This window comes from Chinchilla lanigera, unplaced genomic scaffold, assembly GCF_000276665.1.
Source record: "Chinchilla lanigera isolate Chin_1 unplaced genomic scaffold, ChiLan1.0 scaffold00006, whole genome shotgun sequence".
In the NCBI taxonomy this organism is placed as follows: domain Eukaryota; kingdom Metazoa; phylum Chordata; class Mammalia; order Rodentia; family Chinchillidae; genus Chinchilla; species Chinchilla lanigera.
The window spans coordinates 5,976,215-5,995,500 of NW_004955407.1; positions in this window are offsets into that span (position 1 = coordinate 5,976,215).

Here is a 19,286-nt window from a genome sequence, read left to right on the forward strand (position 1 = left end):
CCTGGTGAAACTATGTATTGTCGCTAATGTTCTTTTAAATTATTATTTTCTTATTCCCTTTAATGTTTTGATCAATCTTCTGTTCTTACATCTGGCAATCTGAGCAACTTCATTGAGGATAACAATATGTAATATAATAACCACTGTTAATCCCTATCATTTGGTTTGAAACCCCATATCATTTTTAATGTCCTTGCACTGTTTTGTTTGTATTCTGCTATTCTTTTTTTGTATTATTTTCTTTAAAATAAAAAACCAAAACAAAACAAAACAAAAAAGGGATTAAAAACTAAGGACTAGAAAATGCTCAGAAACTGGAATGACTAGAACAAAATATGGAAAGAAAGAAAATATGTTTTACCAAAAGATAAAAATAGAAGCCTAACAAGCGCAGTTATTCAAATTGCACTGAAAGGAATATAATTCCGTTTCTGTGGAATCACTATACATTAGTTTTACTTTTACCCCTCCTCCCTTTGTCTGAGAGGACAGTAAAGATTCAGAAATAGGCCAAAGGAACAGTTGAGAAACATGAGATGTTTGACTTTTCAAATAATAACAAATTCCCATAGTGCAGAGATATATCCTTGAAAGGTGGTACTTTGCTATGAGGATGAAGTACCTGAGCTAGTTCTTGGGAAATGCGAGGGCCTCTCCTGGTTATGTCAGTGCCAAGTCCTTAGCTGCCTTGGGGCACTGCCAGATTTTCCAGTATCCTCAGATGATAAAGCTTCATTGTTCTTTTGCATAACATAGCTGCCACTAAATAGTTGAGTGTATGTATGATATACATACTAATTATTCTGATTTTCCAATCTTGCAAAGAAAAAAATACCTATGTATAAGTCCTTATGCTAGTGGCTGAGTCAAGTAGATTCCTATCACACGCATGGTGGTAAAAAAATAACAACAAGGCTTTGGTTTCTTTGTTATCTTATTTTATCATTAATTTTTTTTGCTAATAATAGTATGTAATTTTTCATGGACTACAGAATGTATCCCATTATATTAAAATGCAAACATATGTGTTACATAACTTGCACATGTGTGTGTCTATGCATGATGCACAGTACATAGTCAAAGATGAAGCCACACACCAGGAAACCAGGTAAGGACAGAAAAAGTCCCACATTAAATGAACTCAAATTCAATTTGTATAGACATGACCTAGTCTACACTAAAACACCTACACTGTCAAGGAAGGAAGAAGGAAAGAAAGTGTGGGCCGGAGCAAGGAGGGCATCCACAGAATCAGAGAAGTGAAAAAATTACAACCAGCCAAAAAGTGGGTTGGTCCTTGGGAAAACCACCTGGGGTTACCAAGTGATGCTAGTAAGGACAGGGTCTCTATCTTCAGACGTTGTCTGGAATAACTAGTAAATTCTTTTGATAGTTGTGGGTTTTTTAGGCAGGCACCTTATGGAGAGTTAGGGTCATCTTAATGATGTTTAAAAATATGGTAGTAACATTTCTTACCCTGTGTAAATATGGGATGGACAACCACCAGTCAGTATAGTCTTATGACTGTTTTTAAAAAAAAAAAAAAAAAAAAGTGGCCTTAAAACTGTTGCAGAGTTTTATTCAAATCTGTATAGACCAAGATTGAGGCTTGGCTGACAAAGGCCTTAAAGGAGCTAACTACAGATGGTCAATAAACATATGAGGATAATCTATGCTGCCCTTGTCTGCAGGAGGAGAAAGTACGCACCTGGCAAAGAGGTGATCTTTGTTAGGGGTATGTGAAACTCTAAAAGTACTAGACAAGTAAAATAGGCTACAATTAAACATTGACTGTCAGTATTAAATCTTGAATGTTAAATTCAATATCACTTAATTATCACAATCTAATTAAGAAATGAAGAAATATATCTACTTTTTAAATCAGAAAGTATTAAAACAAAATATTAAGAACATATCAGTCCCTAACACAGCCATAGGCAAATCTTGGTAGTAGACAGGGCTTTTGCAAAGGGTACACATTAGTGTTTAGAACGGGAATTCATTGCCTGCCTTTATAATTTGTACACATTCCTAGCGTCACAATCATACCCTGACTCAAGATCCCCAAATTAAATATTCCCACCAACACAGTGAAACATACTTTTCAAAATATCCACTTGAGGTTCTGCCTTATATGATGTAAAGTTTAGAAATTATTTTTATGATGAGGTGCAACTATGTTTCTTGAGTAACATCAAATATACATCATACATCTAGAGCCCTATAATCCAATTCATACCTATTGCCCAGTATTAATTTTACTAATGCCCACTTCATTTGATGAGCATTTCCTATTTGGATAACTTAAATGATCACATGAATCACAAGAGAAGAAAACTATTTTAGTGAAAGGCTAGTCAGTGGTAATCAAAAAACAAGAATAAGCAATGAAAATAATTATTAGGAAATAAAAAAGATGTGTTCAATGATATGTAAGTAGCTATTAGTAAATCTTCATGTTGGAATAATCTTGTTTCTGACTGTCAAAAATGAAATTTCTTTGTGCAATATGATCATGTATGCATTCCATTTTTACCACCAATGAAAATAACTCTTTCAATGCTAATTTTCTCATTTGTAAACTACAATTAATCTGTCCTGTACTACTTAACAAAAATGGTTTGGCTAATTTAAAATTAATTGTGTATCTTAAGTAAATTGGAAGAGAAAATACATGGCACTATTTTACAAATATCTGTCTTTTTTGATGCATCTATCTAGATTTTCTATTTTTTAATTAATGTGTTTCTTTTAACTGTACTTACATGGACATTAATATTTATTTTGTATCTTCTTAAAGATGTTTGATTTCTTTCTAGCCCAAAGGATTACCTTTGACTATTAAAAACTTCCTATGAAATTATTCATTTAATTTTCAAATGTAATCCTTTAGATGTTCATACTAAATATTAATTGAAGAAGGTATAAATGTACTTTCTTCAGGCCATGCTCTCAGTAAATGGGGTAAAGTAACCCTGAAATGACCAATTAAAACAAACAAATGACCACTTAACATCAATCTTGGTGGAAGAGGACATAGCTCAGCAGCAGAGCGCCTGCCTGGCAAACGTGAGTTGTGAGTTCAATTCCCGGGACTAAAAAACAAAAAAGTCAATTATGTTTATAACACTGACGTGTTTCCCATACACTTATAGCAGGATCCACCTTCTCCAAAAGAGGTGGATAAGGCCAAAGAGTAGTTGGTAACATGATTAATAACTAGTAGTGTTAATAATTCTAGTAGCAAGTGGTAATAGAAAACATGATTTTGGAGAGAAGTATGCGTGAAAGAATGCAACAAAATCATATTAACTGATTCTGCTTGCTTGCTTGATGGGGGGCCATATAATTCTTTCAGAAAATCCCAGCTCCCCACTACATCCTCGATTATTATTCAATAAACTCAGATTTGGATGTCTTTAAAGAACTATATTTGCAAAAGATAGTGTCATTAGGCCATTTCTGTAAACTAGTGCAACCGCTAAGGGAATCAGTATGGTAATTTCTCAAAAAACTACAACTAGAAATTCTATTCAACCCAGTATTCCCCTTCAGGTGTATTTCCAAGGCAGTTAAAAAATTCATCTTACGAATGCTAGATGGTATTTCTTATATAAAATAAAGCTTAATTATCTCTTATGGGAAATAATTGGGACTAGAAGTATTTCAGATTTCAGATCTTTTTCAATTTTGGAAGAATTGCATTTAAATAATGAGATTGTCTTTGGGATGGAATATAAAGCTAATCATGAAATGCATTTATTTTCATTTATACTTTAAACATACATCCTGAGGATAATTTTATACAATAGCTTTATTTTTTTTTATTTTTTATTTTTGGCTTTTTCTCCGGTACGAGGAACCGAACTCACGACCTTGCGCTTGCCAGGCAGGCGCTTTTGCCGCTGAGCTAAATCCCCAGCCCTTATACAATAGCTTTAGTGCACTTGTGCTTTGAATGTGACACATCCTGTGAGAACAGCTGTGGGATTTTCCACTTGCAGTGACTTACTGCACAAAAAGTTTTGGATGTTGAGGCATTTTGGATTTTGAATTTTCAGATAAAGGAGCCTTGATCTGTACTATCATTTACTTAAAAATTCTCTTATTTTCTGGTGTACAGGTTATTCCACTTCTTCCTAATAAAATCATTATTTTGTGAAAATTCTCATACAGAAATATTCGTTAGCATCTCCAAACATTTAGGATACATTTCCACAGGAAAAAAGACTACAGTAACATTTTGAAGTTCTTCCTACGTAGTTGATGATGATCCTAAATTGACTTATGCAATTGTTAAACAGATTTATAATTCTACACACAGTTATAAAAATACCTTTTCAAATTTCATGGGCTTTGTATATTTTCTATTTTAATGTATGACCAATCATATTATATCTATCTTTATTGTATCATTGTTTACATTTCTTTGAGAATTAAAGCAGCAGAAATTTTTTCACGCTGTTTGATGACTATTTGCATGCTTTGTGAGTGGTTTTTTCACTGCTATATCACTATGGCCTAAAACAGTCCTGACATTTTGTGCAAAATCAATACACTTTAGTCTGTTACAGGATGTATTTCACAACTTCATTTTATTCTCAATTATATAAGATTTCAAATGTATAAAAGAGATTAGATATACACACACTCAGCTCCAGAATTAATAGTTGCTTGCTTTTTACCTGAGCTTTAGATCTTTTTATCTTCTTTGCTTTTTTTAAAATACATAAAATACTAAGATTATATTTTAACAACCATCCTATTTATTTACATTCTCTTTCATCCTTAGATACAAGCACTATGCAAAATTTGATGATGTGTTCTCCTCTATTTTTAATTTACTCATCTACATATGTAAGGATGGCAAACAACAAATATTAAAAGGACAAAGAGATGCAGGGGGAAGGGCGAGGAGGGGAAGGGGACGTGAAGAAAATTAAGCTGTGTGATGCACACGCACCCACTGTCCACGATGTATGTGATCATTATGTACTACAAACATGAACAAATAGAGATTTTTTTCAAAAGTTATATAAACTGTGTCATGTGCCTTTGAGATTTAGCTATGGTTATATCGCTATCCTCCAGTATCTGGGAAGGCTTGTTTCCATAACTCATCTCAAATAACCTGCAGATGCTCAAATACCTTATATAAAAAAGAAACAGAGTTTGTTAGGTTTGTTAGGCAAGGTAAGTACTTTACCACTCAGCCACGCCCCCAAGATAGGTTGTTTTGCATATAACCTAAGCGTATCCTCCCATACACATTAAACCAGCCCTAGGTTACTTATAGTGATTTCTAGATTACTTCCACTTTGCCCAGACAGCATACATTTTATTATTTTTAATTGCCTATCTTTTATTATGATTTGTTTTCTAGTCTAGCATATATTTCTGTTCTGAAAAAGAGAATCTTTCTAAGTACTTAAGAATATTATGCATTCTGTCCTTTGAAGTACTATATTTTATAAGTTAATGAAATCAATCTGGCTGTTGTTATATAGTTGTAACTTTTTATACTCTCATTGTTTTTCTTTTTAATATGTAATTACTCTGTCCGTTCCAGGAAGGGGGAATTGAATTATCCAAATGTAATTGTGATTGTTTTTTCTATTTTTCCTTTAGTAGGAACCAATGTTTGTACATGGAATTTTTTTTTTTTTATTTTAAAGAGAAAGAAAAAAACAATGATACAGAATTTGAAAACAAGATAATAGGAAGTTAACAATTGTTATTATATTGCATATTGTTACCTTCAAACAGTTGCTCAGCCTACAATATACAGGCATGCAGAGCCAGTGATGAAGCTCAGCGGCATAAGCGCTTGCCTGACAAAACTGAGATCATGAGTTTGATTCCCGGTACAAAAATAAATAAATAAATAAATAAAGCTAGTTTCTTAGAAAAGATATAGGCATGCAAAAATGATCAAACAATATAAGCACAAACTGTTCCTTTCAATCAACTAATAGAAATTAGCAGAACAATTATGTTAGCTCTCGTGTATATATGTATATATATTTCCTTTCTTATCCCATCCCAGTTGTTCTTTCCTTTTGAACAGTTTCTTTCTCTTTCACAGTATCTATTGTGCATCTTGGATCTTATTTACTTTTTCAGTTTCTTACACTAGGGAGACAATACAATGTTTACACATGAAGGTCTGATTTATTTTGTTTATGTGTACAATCTCTAGTTGCATGCATTTACCTATAAAAGCCTCAAGTTTATCTTTTTTATAGCTGAGTAGTACTCCATTGTATAAAAATACCACATCTTTTTTATACATTCCTTGGTTGATGGGCATTTGGATTGTCTCCAAGATTTAGCTATGACAAGTTGAGCTGTTATAAACATGGGTGCATATATATTTTTGTGGTATGATGTTTTTAATTTGTCTGGAAAAATACCCAGAATGGTTAATAGTGGGGTCAAATGGGACCTACAATCCTAGTTTTTGAGGAATCTCCACACTGATTTCCACAGTGGTTGTACCAGTCTACATTCTCATCAACAATGAAAAAGAGTTCTTTTTCCCCATCAGCCTCACCAGCATTTGTTATTGGTTGATTTCTTGATGATAACCACTCTTTCTGGCATGAGATGGAAGCTCAGCATTGTTTTAATTTGCATTCTTTGAATGACCAATAATGCTCAATGTTTTTTCATATATTTATTTGCCATTTTTATTTCTTCATCTGAGAAGTGTGTATTCATCTCAGATGCTCATTTTTGGATTGGGTCTTTGAATTTGGGGCCTTGATTTTTTTCAGTTCTTTATATGACCTAGATAGAAGTCCTTTGTCTGAGAGATAGTTGGCTAAATTTTTCTTCCATTCTATGGGTTTTCTTTTCACCCTGTTAGTGATTTCTTTTGATGTGCAAAAGCTTTTTAATAAGATGAGATCCCAGTTGTTGATTCTTTGAAGTATCTCCTGTGGAGTGTGGTTTTTATTCATGAACTCTCTGCCTATCCCTATGTCTTCAAGATTTCTACCTACTTTCTATTCCAGTTGATTTAATGTTTCTGTTTTAACATTTAGATTTTGATCCATTTTGATTTTAGTTTAGTGCATGGTGATAGACATGGTTCTAGTTTTAGTCTTTGGCAAATACACAGAATTTTTAACTTTGTAATATATATAATTCATCTGACTTCCTGATGAACTGACATATATTGTTCTTCAAATATTTGCATTTAACCTTGGTTTCTGTTTGCAAATTTTAAAAATGAGCAAATAATAAAATAGTTTTGGGCACACCAAAAAAGGCAACCAAGACCGTCATTTGATTTAGTTCTTCTATTTTAAAACCTTCATGAGACAAATTTACAGTAATATGTAACCTGGGGATAGAATAAGGTGAAGACCTCCTTAAAGTGTAAAACAAAACCAAGAATCATTCTTCATCTTCAAATATCCCTGGCTTTGGTGCTCTTTCTCTTGAGAGGCTTAAATTCATCTTTGGGGCTCTTTTGTCTTCAGGAGACTTGAACTAATTCCCATTTTATCTATCTATCTATCTATCTATCTATCTATCTATCTATTTATCTATTTATTTATTTGTACCGGGAATCAAACTCAGGACATTGCTCTTGCCCAGGCAGAAACTTGTGCGGCTGAGCTATAGCCCCTCCCATTTTATTTAAACAATCCCAGAGAAACACGTAAGCAACCAGCGCAGCCACAGGTGTAAACAAAGACTGGAAAGTGGGAGGAAAGGAAAGAATGAGGCAGCTTGGAGACTGGAGTCCATTCGCCTTGACCTTCACTTTCGTCCGCCTGAATTCAACACTCTTCAAAGCGTCTCTCCTTAGAGTGAAGCAGTTCTGAGCAGAGGAGACGCCCAGCGCTCCTCCGTGAGGATGCGCTTAGAGTTGCTGCGGGCTGGGGGAGCCGTCAGAAAGGGGCACTGAGCCACTATCTCTCAATTCCCCTTATGCACAGCTGTATAGTGTCCAAGCTCTTGGTTTCCTCCAGGAGTTTTACTTTCCCATTCATATTTTTTTTCCTTCTTAGTGTTGTAAGATCGCCTCTTTTTCATTTCTCTGCATTTAGAGAATTTCTGTCTATGTTAATAGGGCAGGCCTGCAGGCAGGGAATTCTTAGTTTCCCTTACAGGATTGCTTGATTTCTCCTTTGTGATCACAGCATATTTTGACCTGATAGGATAGCCTGTTTTTTCCTTCCAGCAGTGAAAGATTGTTGGGCCACTCCTTCCTGGCCTCCGACTACAGATAAAAATCTGCTGCCATGTGAACTGTTTTTTGACTGTACATGAGGTGTGCTTCCTCTTGCTGCTTTTAAAACAGAAAACTTGTACACAGTAATCACCTTCCCTACCATTTTTTCCCTTCTCTTTAGTGTTCAAAACTCTGATGTTGTGTGTAATGATACAAATTTTTTTGGGTTTACCCTGGTTGAGCTTGCTTACCTTCTTGTACTCAAAGGTTTATGCTTTGAAATTTGAAAATTTTCAGACATGATTTTCTAAAGCACTTTTTAATCTCCCTTTTCTGCCTCTGTCTGGCAAATCAGTAAAACAAATGTTGAATCCTGTGTGTTAGTTCCACAAGTGGGTGAATCTGCATTCAGTTTTTGTTTGGTTTGATTTGTTTCCCAGTCTTTTCTCTGTTGTATAATCTGTACTTTTCGAATTTGAAGTTTGCAGTTCTTTGTTCTGTTGTCTCACTTCTGCTGCTGAATATTTCCATTGAGATTTAGTATATTTCCATTGAAATTTCACTCCTCCTTTATGTCTTCTACTTGTTTCTGTGTGTTTATAATTATTCTTTGAAGTACATATCTTTATTATGATTGCTTTCAAGTCTTTAGTAGATGATCCCAATATTTCTTTTATCGGTGTGGACATTTCTTGATCCTTTTACTCATTCATGTTGACATTTCTTTGGTTCTTTATTTGACAAGTGATTCTGCTTATTATATCCTAAATATTTTGGGGATTATGTTATGAGATTCTGAATCTTATTCAAACTTTGTGATTCAACAGCCTTCCTCTATTTATACTGGAAAATGGGGACCTTTGTCTTACGGATGTCAATTGTGGCTGTTAAATCGAGGTTCCCTATTTGGCCATTTTGAAAACTGGCACTTCCTTGTTAAGGCATGACAGTGAACTCAGGCTCCTGCGGGGCATCTCTGATACATTCTGGCCGACAGTGGGAATGCTGACTCATGTGGGCTTCCCATGTGGCTTCTACTGACATGAGGATGGCAGGAGAAGCTTCTTCTTGAGGAGTAAATGTGAAAATCCTGCCTTCCACTAGGCCCGCTGAACCCCACAAGTCATAGAGCAGGGAGAGTGTTTACGGGGTACAAGCTTTATGTTTTGCTTGACTAGTCCTTTAGTGAGAGTAGAATTTCCCTGAAGCTTGTTTTGTCCATATTGATTTTTATTTCTGAGTTGCAAGCTCTTCCTGCTTTAGAGAGGTAAAAAACTTCAACAAAAACCAACAGAAAACTCACAAGCAATAAGCTGGAAACTGTTGAAAAATGTACAAGTGAGAATTCATTGCCCTATTTTCTAGTTCGTAAGGTTCCTAGACAGTCTGCTTTTTTTTTCACTTTCAGTTTTTTAAGTTTGTTGCCATATTCAGGGTCCAGTTTCTAGTTGTATTTAATAAGAGGACTAGGGAGAACTAATCTGTCTCATGCTTGAGCCAGAAATTCAAAATGGCGCTTTTATTATTATGGAATATCCACTAGCTGCTACTTGTCCTTGACAGAAAGAGCTTTCCTGTGTATTGGTATAGGCACAATGACTCACTTGGTCTCGGAACTTTGAAAATGTTGTTCGGCCATGACTACGCAGAAGCTTTCATTATTCTAAGTGTTTGCTTTGTGATTTCCTTTCTTGTTTGTGCATTTCATTTGCCTTTAAAATCATCATTTAGGGGCTGGGGATTTAGCTCAGCATCACAGTGTCTGCCTGGCAAGTGCAAGGCCATGAGTTTGATTCCCAGTACTGGAAAAACAAACAAACAAACAAAAAAATAAATAAATAAATTTTTAAAATATAATAAAATCATCATTTATATTTGTTCCTACACAACTTCAATATACAGTTTTCTGAGTTTTATGTTGAAAGTATTAACCTGCATGGGTCCATTTTTCATGAGTCTGACCATTTATATTAGGAATTCTAGAAATTTCTCATCCATTATCTCTTTGAATATGGCTTCTCTAAACCTGTGTTCTTCACCTAGAATTTCTATTAGTAATATAGTGGACTTTCTAATTCTATACTGTAGGTCTCTTAAACTTCTACTTTATCTCACACTTCTTTTTTTTGGAACTTCACTGTAAATAATTCCCAAAGATATAACATATTTAATTTTCTCTTAATCTGCCTCTATTTAAGCTAGTTCACAGGCTTCATTTCGGTTGTTCTTGTGTATATTCAGTGATCTTTGTATTAACTCAAGCTTTGGGATGCTCAGTCTTTGGCTTGTTGATTTTACGTACTTGCTCATGTTGGGTTTCCTCCTCAGGCTATGTGTGGTTGTTATTTTCACTGTTGGTCATGACTGAACAACTGTTTACACCCCAAGTGATCAGCATTGTGGGTGGGTCCCCCCACTTGTCACAGGGCCAAGGCCGTGACTCTCATAGAAATATTTTCTATGATTGTTTCTTAGAATAAGGCAAAAATTATTTTTAAAACCTTTCTCAATAAAAACTTTTACTTTTGCTTTTGTTTTTCCTCAGTAGAGATAAGAAGTTTTGCTTTTTTCACAATGGGCAAATATGTTTCTTCTAATCCCTCTTCCCAGTGAGAGCACAGACATCAGATGTAAGTGATATAATATCTCATTTCCTACCTCAATGGGTCCATAGCTTTGGGTATTATTCTTTAAATGTGTGACCACCAAAGCTGGGGCCCTGCATATTAAATGTGGTAAGACCACACACTTAATCTACCATAACGAAATCAAGATCTGGCATAAATTCAGCAATGAACTATTCCTCTGCTTTTAGTATCTGGAAAATTCCATTTCTTATATTTTTTCCAATTTCTTATTCTTTCTTTTTTGTTTGTTTGTGTGACTCAAGCCATACAATAGTGAAAAATTCAAGTAGCAATTTTATTTGTAGCAAAACGCTTTCTAAGTTATATGGTTGCCATGTTCTAGAGCTGAAAGTATTTAAATTAGTGCATTTATGGGATTTTACTTGAAGAACTTTTATCCTATGTGTGTGTAACCATGTTTTTTTGTCTTTTCCTAAGGGAATCCTTATTTTTTTTCCTCTAAAAGTCAGTTTCCACTCTGAGACCAGATAATCACATAAAAAATTCTACTACTATATTTTTATGAGTGACACTTTAATCCTTCAATACTTACTTGATACATAGTTGGAAGTAAACTTGTATTTCAGTATATTTTTAGAAGTAACTAAAGTGTTACACTATCATTTATTAAATAAAGTTATTTCCTACTGACTTTAAAGACATCATGATTAAAAACTAAATGTTTACAATGAGACTTATAAACATGGTTTTGAAATTATTAGCAGAATTTTATAAATATTAAAGTGACTTAAAAATAAAAAATAAAATGATTTTATTTTGAAATAAACTCCATTATAATGTTTTTAAGTTAAAATATTGCTTACTGTGTCTTATGTTTTCAAGTATTGCAAGTGACCTTTAATGGTTGCTGGGCATTGGTTTGAATATGTTGATGAAATAACTTGGTTTGCAAGATACTTGATCGAAAAATGAAACCTTAAACTACCAACTGTGTTTGAACAGATGATGTTTTTCTGTTGAATGCATTAATATTCATTAAACAGAAGTATGTGCCCAAAGTTCAGGTTTGAATAAAGATGAAGTGGCTTTTCTGAGTGCTTACGTGTTAATCTCCATTTGGTCATTGTTTCTGAACACTGGCATGATTTGCACTTTGTTCCTCAGTATAAAAGGAGCAATTAAAATATCATAAAGTCTCCATGAACTCTAAAGAACTTTTGTTCTCATTAATAGTCATTTTTAAACAAGAATTCTGTAGCTGGATTTACAAACTTGCGTAATTAACTAATTCTAGGAATATGTTCTACTTCTATTTTCATCTTTCTATCTCCTTAATTTTCTGTCTAGGTTAGGGATATCAAGAACAAAACAAATATTGTAGGAAGAACAAGAAGACAAACACTGAATTCCATATAATATTTTACTTTATGTTTTTGTGTCTTTTTCTTTTATACATGTCACGTGTGAGGCATGAATAGCATCTGTCCTGTACGCCACATGTCTGTTCCTAGCTCCCGCATGAATAGATTCTCAAAGGGCCTTCAAAGTTAATGGTACAGGATCAGTTTTTTTCAAATCTCTCCTGTTCCCTTCCTTCTCCTTCTCTTTTCCCCCTTAATCTCTTCAATGTATTTTCACCCTTGAAAATGTGTGCAAAGTAAGACAGCTATATGCTTCTTATTTCACTGTGTGCTGTTAGTCAAAGTATGAGCTTAATAAGGGAGAATGTATTTTTACAAAATTATTGCCATGTACTTTTTATATTCTGTAAGTATCATATTTTAATCATCCATCACTTCCAACTGCTGAATAATTGATTTGATCATTCATTAGAAAAATAATTGTCATAATAAGTATAACACAATATACTTTAAAATGATCTTCAAAGAATGGAGCAATTAGATGATTCTGCTCGCATTCTATTTTATACCTCACAATGTCTCCAGAAAAACTCACTTTTCAGTGTTTATTTTTTTCTGTAGTATCCTATACATATCAATATCATTGGCTTTATTTATTTTATGAACCCAATTTTATTATCTGAAGATATTCCCAGGTCAGTTAATTGTCTTATTCGCATTGACTATCGTCATTCAAATTCAGTACTTGGCTAATTTAGTTTTAAAAACCCTTTAAACAAGGCGCTTTGTTTACACACTACCTGTTCTCTGAGAACCGTGGGAAGAAGGGTTCAGCTCCGGAGAAAGTTCCTTACCGCAGTGTACTACAGAGAAGCTCGCATTTGCAGACTCAGTCTGGTACAAAGCAGGTGTTTCAGCAAAAGAAATTCTAGTGTTATTTACCCTTATTGAATCTTGCAGATTTTTAAAATTTAATGTCCAAGATCCATTGAGAATAATGTGATTATATGCTTTATTCAGAGATCAAAGATCATGATAGCAAGCAATGTTACATTTATAATATATATACCCCATATATATACACACACATATACATAATTTTATTACTATGGCTTGAGACTTGAGGAAATACTTTCTTATAAAGTGTTCTTTCCATTTTTCCTTTCCTAGACAGGCACATTTTACTTGCCAGTATGATGCTTAAAGAATTAAACTTAAGCTTATCTCTACCAACTAGTTCAGTTACTGCCCTGAAGTGATTCTTGTATGTGGAGATATTAACATATTGAAATTAAGTCTAAATCAAAATATTTGGACAGTTCTTTTGTAGTAATGGCATAAGTTATATTAAAAGCATTTTATTTTTAACTAATAAAATGAACATGGCATAGTTATGTTTTAAAAGTTAAAATATGTAAAAATATTGTGAAAATATAGGATACAGATTAATATACCACGCAGAGAGCACTAAAATTATATTAATTTAAATAATTTGATGGACTAACATTTCATAGAACTTTACAGAAATGTCACAAAGTAGAAGTATAGTAAACACTAAGTGAATTTGATTTTGAATTCCAAAAATAGTCTTATTATAGGAAAAATAATTTTCTCTTCTAATAATTGGTTGCTGCAAATTACTGCATACCTGCATGCCAGGAGCAGTCCTCGTTCTTGTTTTTAACAAGTTCTATGTTTTTAAACAATGTTCCTCTGGGACTGACCAATACATTCAGTTGTACCATCATTCATTGCTCCAGTAATCTTTTTTTTTATTCTTATTTGAATCATGATTTGAGTAGGAATTAGCTATATCTCTTTTCCTTGGTGATTCAGAATATAGATTGATGAAAAGTTCATTACAGTATTTTTTCCTCAATAGTAGAAATAGAAACTTATAAACAAACCTCCCACAACTTTCCTGTATAGAAGTACAAAAGGACATTGCATAAATTATATTTTAAAATCTATAATAGAAACTAAAGAATAAAATAGAAATAGAAACTAAAGAATAAAATATAAACAACACCTTGTAATGGAAACTAAAGAATAAAATATAAACAACACCTAAAAACAACACAAGAAGAACCAGAAATGGTATAGACTATTCTAAGATAGATGGTCCTAATGCAGAAGGTAGTGTGAATTTTAAAGACCTTCTGATTATTAATCATGATTTGGATTTGGGATAATTCTTGCTTATCTTCACTTTTATGAATTTTTGTTTTAGCAAACATTGTGAGTTATACAGAAATGTCTGAGTGTCTCTTCCACCTTTCTAATACTGACAGGTAGATGAATTTTCTTTCTTATTTAACATGTTCCAGGGCTCCTAAAAACAACACACACACACACACACACACACACACACACACACACACACAGCAAAACAAAACCAAACCCTCCCACATGATCAAATGCATTCTGTGATCTCCATCAGAACAAAACAACACCTTTCCCTTGTCACTTTGCACCTCCGTTTACCTTGTCTCCTTTCTACAACCCCTGCCTTAGATTATCTTGTGTCGTGAACTAAGCCATGGCCAGATGATTATAATTAAATAATCTCACTGCAGTAACTAAGAAAGCATTCTGCCTCTTTCATCTTTAGAGATAACTAAGAGAAAAAAGCAGGCAGACTCACTCAGCACAATATTAATTAATTTGCTGTGTTCTGGGTACATTTCTTGTTACACCATATGATACCCTTGTGTCACCCAGTAAGACTACTAAGGAACTAATTATTTTTCCCTTTATTTACATCTGCAGTTTAAAGAATAAAAGTCTGCTCATTTAATCTCAATAGTAAACATATCTCTTGTGAAAGATTTATACACTCCCAGACGTACCTTCTATACATCATCTACTAATGCTATGTAACGACACTCAAAGCAGAGTATTTTCACTTAAATTAACTCAGGCATGGCAGTATATTGTTTGGGCAAGACTAGATCTATTTAAGTGAATGAGACAAATGATAGATCTACCCATGAGCTACAGTACAACAGAGATATGGCCCTTATGGGTGAGCATCCCTCCTAAGTCAATGTCTCGCTTGACGTTCATTTTCTGTAAGTTACAAGCTTACCCTTTAGACAGCGTTATGAGAACATTCATCTTCAGCAAGATCACAAGCTTTTGACGTTATATCCACCTTGGGCAATTACAGAACCTTAATTTCTGGATATGAAAAAATGTAAGCAAGAAGTAATTGCATAACATGTATATTCACTGCTACTTTCATAATCAATAAACAGCCAAACATGGCATATATGACTGGTGTTTTAAATAATCTGTGCTTCAATGTAACAAAATCCCCTTTCAAGCCATATGGCTGTATAAGCTTTCCTTTAAAAAACTGCTTTGAGTAAAATTCATCTTTTCAAATGTTATGAGATATGGGAATACTATGTTTTATTGCCATTTAGGCTAACTGATTAAGTTAATTTATATTCATATTCACTTCCTTATCCAAATGGGAGTTCTCTGTCTTCATCCTCTCCTCCTCATCAATTTCTTATATCTAAAATAACCAGTTGGTCATTAGCTGAAAGTGATATGAACTGCAAGTTGGTGGGAAGGAGAATTATTAACATCAGTTGACCCTATGATTGAACAGGATTATATCCCTCAGCAGTGACTGTTCATTACATACCAAGAAGGAATAATGATACCTTCATATAATGTACCTGAGCACTAACACAAGATTATACAGATATGCATGGGCTAAAAATATATAAAAATATGACTTTTTTTACAGAATCTAGTTTTTTTCTACATCCATGTCTCTAAATCCACGTCTATATACAGAGCTAGAGGCATAGAGCTAAAGTGAGATAAATATCAATATCGATATAGATTTTCATGTAAAATAAAAGGCATTATTATGTAACCTGCTCATGCTTTAAATGCTTTGGACTCCTGTACCAGTTCCATCACTTACTTAATGACCTTTCTTAAGAGTTGGATCTCTGTATGCCTCAGTTTCTCGGTCTGTACAATGGCACCAGCCTCACTAGGTTAATCGGAGGATTAAGTGACAAAACATATATGAAGCACATGGACTAAGCATAAGGAATTACTGTAAAGCGTTGCCTTTCAGTAATTGCTAACATTTACTAAGCAGTTATTATAGAGTGGGGATTACTTTGAATAACAGATTAGTCATTGTCTCCATTTGACAGCTAAATTAACCTGAAGCAAGGTGAAATTATTGCCCATCACTGCACAGCTATAAAGGTGGAACATTTAAATGCTTAAGCCCAGATTCTTTGGTTCAAAAACCAGTCTAGATGATCAGGATATGATATTGCTGTGAACTCATAAAATATAGAAAAATTAGAAAACGTGAATATTCAAAATAGACTAACTGTATTACTTAGTGATAAATAGATTTAGATATTATTTCTTGAGAAAGTTTTCTCTGGGCTTACTTTTTGCAAAATGTGATTACGCTTTCAATTTTATATTTATCTTTTTAAGAAAATAATCTTTTTTAACTAAAAGGAAGAACAAGTTTACAAATCTGCCTGACCAACGGTTGTCTCCTACATGTTCACTTTTATTACCTTAATTTAGAGCAGATTTTTTCTCTTTTTCCCAATACTTTTTCAGTTAAACTACAGTTTCTATTATTGTCTAAGCAGTTATACATGAGCTCTAAAGACATAATGAATAATTAGCTTAAAATGCCAGGAATAATTTTTAAGGTTCCCAAATACAAAGGTAAAAAAATACAAGACTTATTAAAGAAAGGACACTTAAAATTTTAAACTGTTTAGAAATACACAAAAAAATCAACTTCTTTTGTCCTTATAGAAAATACTTTTACGTTGCACTATAGAATAACTTTTAAAAATAAGAAATTAGAAAAATGATGAAAACTAATATTTAGTACATTTCAAAAACATACAAATGAAGAAAAAAACCCAACTGAAGTAAAAGAATAAGATGTTAAATCAGTTAATTAACAAAATGATAAATACAAACAACTAATATAAATATGAAAAGGTAACATATTAGCGATCAAAACAATGTAAAACGGTAAAATACTATGGTTATATCAGATTAATAAAACATAAATATTTGGACTTTACTTCCGACATTGAGAATGTAAGAAAATTCTCCATTCTATGCAGTGGTATCCATATAAATGGTATAGCACCATTAATTACATTTTGATAGTGTCCTACCAGATGGAGATCTACAAATGCATCATCTACAAATGCGTACTCTCATCCAGGCCAAACCAATCCATTCACAAGTGTGGGTGTGACCAGGAGCAATGACTATGCTTCTGGACACACCCATAGCTGAAGCCAATATGGATATGTCTTTCATATATGGATACTGAGAGGCTACGGTAGTCTCTGGTCTCTGCCTGCCACACAACTGAAGATGGGGTTGAGAGAGAAGTGTGGAGTAGCCCTGGTTGGAGAAATGCCTTAGGCTGTTCTATGGAGGTTGAGAAATGTTGGACAGAGAGGAAAGTAGATAAGAGAACCAGAGAGGTGTGCAAATGGCTTTCCATTTCTTGGTAAGTCTTTCACTAAAGGCTTTTTTAAGTTTCAAGAAACTCTCGTGTCTCCTGATAACAAACAATTATATTTTGTTCAACTTGTGCATGATACATGAAACCAAAATCATAATAGAGCAAATTATTTAAAAAATTTGGTTATTTTTCAAGATTATAAGTCTTAAACTAAGTAATCTCACCTTTCATAAACTACCTTTAAGGAAGATTCAAATTGATCTTATAGATATATTCTAACAATACTTCCATAAAAATATTCTGGACAAAAATGTTAATTGCATTTTTGTTTACAAAAGTGAAAGGCAGAAAGCAACACAAATGCCAAAGAATTTAAAATTGGCTTTAATTTGAATTGTTACACACAATTTAATATTATGAAAATATTAAGGTTGTTTACAAAAAAATCAATAACATTGGTCAGTGAATAGAGAACCAAGTAAGAAGATTATAGTAGAAATAACTGTTTCCTAGCTTAACTGTAGTTTAACTGTATCATTCTGGTTTGCCTTTCACAGATCAGACACACAAATTAAAAAAAAATATTTAAAGATTTTAAAATGCAATTTTATAATTTTAAATATCATAGAAAATTACTAAGCAAGTTTTGTATTATTCGCTGGACAGATTTAATGGTACTCCACATTATTTGGTTGGTATATTTTACAAAAATATTCCAATGATTTTATGCAGTAATAGAAAATATTAAGGGCAGTTTTCAAATTCTTTCATGTAGATATTATTTAGCTTAACAACTTATATTAGTTATCTCCAATAAAATTATTTTTATTTAATTTCCCTAGATGGTCTCTATAAATACACTGAAAAACCACTTTTCTACATATGAAGTTAAAATTACCAGAATTCGAGTGTAATAGACAGTTTTGATAACCTAAAACTTTTTCTCTTTAGAAAAGAATAATGGGGCTCCAAATTCAGGATAAAAACACTTTTACAAGAAGTATTTTTATGCAAAATCTAATGACAGTCTAACTTTAGCAAATTTTCCCCTAAAATATCAGCTGATTACTAACAAATTATTCCTATGATTTCAAGATTTACTCCCATTAATATTAATATTAAATTTAGCACAAAGCAAGCAATTCCATGTTATCTAGAAACATCCCATAATAAAAAAAATTCGTCCTGATGAAGAACGGTGCCAGTTTACATCACTAATGTCTGATGCCTATCAAGTTAGTTCCGTTCTCTGTGTTACCCTAATAGGCATCCTCTATGCTATATTGCATTCACTCACGTATCATAGAAATCATAATCATTAAAATTCTCAATGGCGTTTATTTTAAATCCACTATATATAGTATGTATTTTTTGTTCTCCTATCATATCAGTATACTCTGTGAAAAGTCTGCATCCAAAGATACCAAGGTGAACACAGACCCTTTCGTGGAATACAAGCTTCCTGAACGTTGGCTTCTTGAAGAGTGAATTGAAATCGAGAGAGAGATACAGTCACTTAGGTTCATTTTCCAAACACATTACTACACTGTATTCATTTTTAAAAATTATTTAGCTATAGTAAAAATTAAATTGGTTTTAACAGTGCATGTTGAATTTCAAGATGTGCATTGCTGAATTTAGATTAGTAATTTATAATCTCC